The 4,382-nt window shown below is 45.6% G+C and overlaps 1 pseudogene; it reads right to left on the bottom strand.

Moving 5' to 3' along the window:
* Positions 1-335: 335 nt before the first annotated feature.
* LOC133242661 (tRNA 2'-phosphotransferase 1-like) lies at positions 336-2,699 on the bottom strand (annotated as a pseudogene).
* Between the last annotated feature and the right edge of the window lie 1,683 nt (positions 2,700-4,382).

Consider the following 4,382-nt stretch of genomic DNA (forward strand, 5'->3'; position numbering starts at 1 on the left):
AGGGTTACATGCAAATACTATGCCATTTTATATAAGGGATGTAAACATCCATAGATTTGCATATCATGGGGATCCTGGAACCAATCTCCCTAAGGTACTGAGGGACAACTGTATTAAGGATATCAATTTCCCACCCAAACCTATTAAGAAGAGCTTAAGAAAGCAACCATCAAGTTGAAGGAGAGGAAGATGAGTCAGCACAGAGAAGAGTGGAATGGTTAAGAGAATTTACCTAGAAGAGATCTTGGGCTGTGGTTACTTCTTCTTTAACTTTTCTGTTTTGATTATCTTTTTACATTTAAAAAAAAGTGAATATATTATTGTTGGATCAACCTTTACCCTCTGGAGCTGTGCTTGGGACCACTCTGACACTGTCTACTCATTACCAGTCAAGGAGAGAGGCTTTGACATAAGGCATAGCTGCAGCACCTTCTGGAAATACTTGGGAAACAGGAAGGCATTAGCATTCCCTAGAATCAGGATCACCACACTGACGGAGAGGAAGAAGGGTATTTCATCTGCCAGGGCCAAGGGCCCATTAATGAACACGGCCACTTCGCAGTTTGGCTGCATGCCACTGACGACACCATGATCCCCAGGGAGCGCTGAGGTGAGGTGGATGCATTTGAGGTGAATGCATCTTCCCCAGCAGGACGGGCCTTTGAGCAGGATGGATGGCCAGTACTGCCACAGTGTGCTATAAGTGAGCATCCAGAGTGCAGCCTGTGGGGTTACCAAGGGTATCAACAGATCCAGACCCAGATTGGCCCAGATGAGAGCCAGTGCTGGGGTCCCCCGGCTGCAGGGGGGACCACTATTTCCCTTTGGTGTCCACCCATTGCTACACATCTTCAGCTGAGAAGCTGCAGAACTGGGACAGCTGTAGGAGGGTGCCCGGGGCAGGATGGCTTTGGATCCATCGGAAGCGCAGCTCCAGAGGGCCATGACAGGTCATAGGACCGGGCCTTGGGCACTTGCACCTCGTGGTCTAGTTCCTGGGGACTGCGAGCCCAATTATCCCTGGGCTGTTACTTCCTTCTGCCTCCTTCATCCAGAGAAGTTCATGGTCAAGACAGACTTCTGCTGTCTAGCAGCTCCTTACTTCTGTGTGTAATTTACAAGCAGCAAATAGAACAGAAGCCTATTAGGTGTTACAGGAATTTGAAAGCCAAAGAAACTAGAAACCTGGCAAATGACCATGCTTATTATTAAGAGTCACTGTAGGGGAGGAAAAGTCATTTTCCCTCTAACCTTCTGGTTCTTGGCTGAGACCCTCCTGTAGTAAAAGACAGGTTAATGGGAGAAAACCGGAAGTTTAGCAACATGTGTACTTCCCTGTATACATTTGAGAAACCCAGGAAAACTCAGTAACTCCCCCCAAATGACCTGAACCATCACTTAAATACCATCTTAAGCTAAAGACAAAAGAAGATGGGGCTGGGGCAGGTGCACGGGGGACAGAGCAGGGGCAGTCAGATTGGGGAGTTTACCAGGCAAAGCAGAGTGAATAAAGGTATGGTGGGCATATAGATGTAGGTCATTGCCTTCTCCCTTGATTACAGTTTCCAGATATTTAGAATCATTCTCCTTGTCCTGGTACAGAGAGGGAGTGTGTGTATGTGTATGTGTGTGCGTGCTTCATCGTGTCTGACTCTTTGCAACCCCATAAGCAGTAGCCCACCAGCATTCTCTGTCTATGGAATTTTCCATGCAAGAATATTGGAGTGGGTTGCCGTGTCTTCCTCCAGGGGATAATCCTGACCCAGAGACTGAATCCACAACTCTTTCCTCTTCTGCATGGCAGGCAGATTCTTTACCCCTCTGCCACCTGGGAAGCCCATGGAACGGGAGACACCCCTACAAATGGAGCTTTCCCTTATAAATGTAAATATCTCTTCAAAAAGGGTAAATAACTTCTACTTGGTTTTCAGAATTGTTTCTGTATCTGCTGTTTCTTGAAAACAATCAGCTCAAAATAATCCTTATGCCAAAGAGACATATTTTGGGATGGTAAATTCTCCTCCCCTTTACCTCCAAGCTTCCCAGGTGATGCTAGTGGTAAAGAATCCACCTGCCAATGCAGGAGACACAAGAGATGTGGGTTCAATCCCTGGATCAGGAAGATCCCCTGGAGTAGGAAATGGCAACCCACTCCAGTATTCTTGCCTGGAAAATCCCGTGCACAGAGGAGCCTGGCAGGCTATGGTCCAGGGAGTCGCAAAGAGTTGGATGTGACTGAGCACGCATGCTTTACCTCCAAGCAGTGTTAAGACCCCCAAACTGCTCAGCAGGAAACAGGCTGTGAAAATTGAACAATCCCCAAGAAAGACCCACTTCAGATGTGGCCATAATAACCAATAGGAATGAAACTTCCAGAGGACAAAGACAAGGGCCATAGAGTAAAACAGACATGGCGTTCCTTTAAGAGAGGAAAGCTAAAGATTATCAGATGAGCTAATTAAGTGATTTAATCCAATGCCAGGATGAACAGCTTTTGCATTTCCAAACCAGGACTCAGTAATTGCCATGAACAGATGACTGCTGAGTGGTTCCACTTCTCCCTTTCCATTGGTGTTTCTGTGTGTGTCACCTTGCTCCTACTCCACCATGATGGTGTGGATGGGGCACATCACTATCTTATTTTCTATGGAGTTTTTAGAGATTTCAGGATCACAAGGAAACACATCCGATCCTGACATTGGGGGTCACATATCACTCAGAGGTCCTGGATTTTGAGCTGTATGTAGTTTAGGGGAGGAAAAATCACTTTCCCTCTCTCATTCCAGGTGCTTGGCTGAACATCCACCTCCCTGAATAAAAGACAGATTAGCAGGAGAAAAATAGAAGTTTAATAATATGGATACCTCCTGTAGATATGGATGAGACACAGGAAAACTGAGTAATTCCCTGAAATGGTCCATGCCACCAGCATTTTCAGTTAAAGACAAAAGAAGGATGTTGGGGGAAGAGGGAGGCCAGTTACGGGAGATGACCAGGAAAAGCACAGTAATCATGGGTAAGGTTGTGAGGCAGATCTAAGTTTTTGCCTTCTCCACTAGAAGACTAAAGTTTTAGTCACCTTCCTTTTCCTGGTACAGAGAGGGAAAAACCCTTACAAATGAAGATTTCCCTTATAAATGTAAATATCTCTTACAAAAGAGTAACTTCTCTGTTTTCAGAGCGTCGCCTATCTTTTCCTACTTGAACTTAACTAGCTCAAGATAATCATATTTTGGGGGTAGCAAATGTTACTCCCCTTCAGTAAAATGGGATTGTACTTGAGAGTTTCCCTTGGCAATGTGTATGTTCCATTAATACATATAGGAAGAAGAGCACTCATAAATGTTCGCATGGCCAGAATAGCAGAATGGGAGAGGCCAGTAGTTCCCCCCACCCCATACCTGTTTGCCATTTCTATTATCATAACAGAAGTTTGAGCTGAGTAGATGGCCACCTAAAATAAAAACTTCATTTCCTAGTCTCCATTGTACTTAGATGTGGTCATGGAACTAAGTTCTGGCCAATGGTTTGTGAGAGGGAGGAGGAATACCAGTTATAGGGGAATTGACATCAGGTGGGTTCATTATTAGTTACCAGGGAAACAAATAAAGGGGCACACCAAAGATGATAAGATAGGGTAAGAACAATCATTAGCTGGGGCCTGGGGCAAGTATCAATACAGAAGAAGGTCAGTCGTGTGTGTAGGGTAGAGGTGAAGCAGGCACAGTGGTCAGCCAGGGGATGTACAGAGAGCAAGAGAACAGCAATCTTGTGTGGCCTGACCAAACAAGCTATTTCATGCTGCACATTATGCTAAGTGTTTTGTATTTATATTCATGTATTTAGTCTTCACATCTTGTTTTCTGGCCGGGCCACATGGCTTGCAGGATCTTAGTTCCCTAACGAGCAATTGAATCCTGCAGTGCAAGCATATAGTCCTAATTACTGGACACCAGGAAGTTCCCATCTTCACAATATTTTCTTTTCTTTTTTTTTTGGCCATGCCACATGGCATGCAGGATCTTAGATCCCCATCCAGGGATTGAACCCATGCTGCTTGCAGTGGAAGCATGGAGTCTTAACCACGGAACTGCCAGGGAAGTTCCTTCACAACAATTTTGTATAAGAGAATCTGAGGTTTAGCAAATTACCCAAGGTCATGTAACTAGGAAAAGCTTTGCTGCTGCTGCTGCTAAGTCACTTCGAGTTGTGTCCGACTCTGTGTGACCCCATAGACGGCAGCCCACCAGGCTCCACCGTCCCTGGGATTCTCCAGGCAAGAACACTGGAGTGGGTTGCCATTTCCTTCTCCAATGCAGGAAAGTGAAAAGTGAAAGGGAAGTCGCTCAGTCATGTCTGACTCTTCGCAACCCCATGGACTG

Source organism: Bos javanicus, chromosome X (genome assembly GCF_032452875.1).
Source record: "Bos javanicus breed banteng chromosome X, ARS-OSU_banteng_1.0, whole genome shotgun sequence".
Lineage (NCBI taxonomy): Eukaryota > Metazoa > Chordata > Mammalia > Artiodactyla > Bovidae > Bos > Bos javanicus.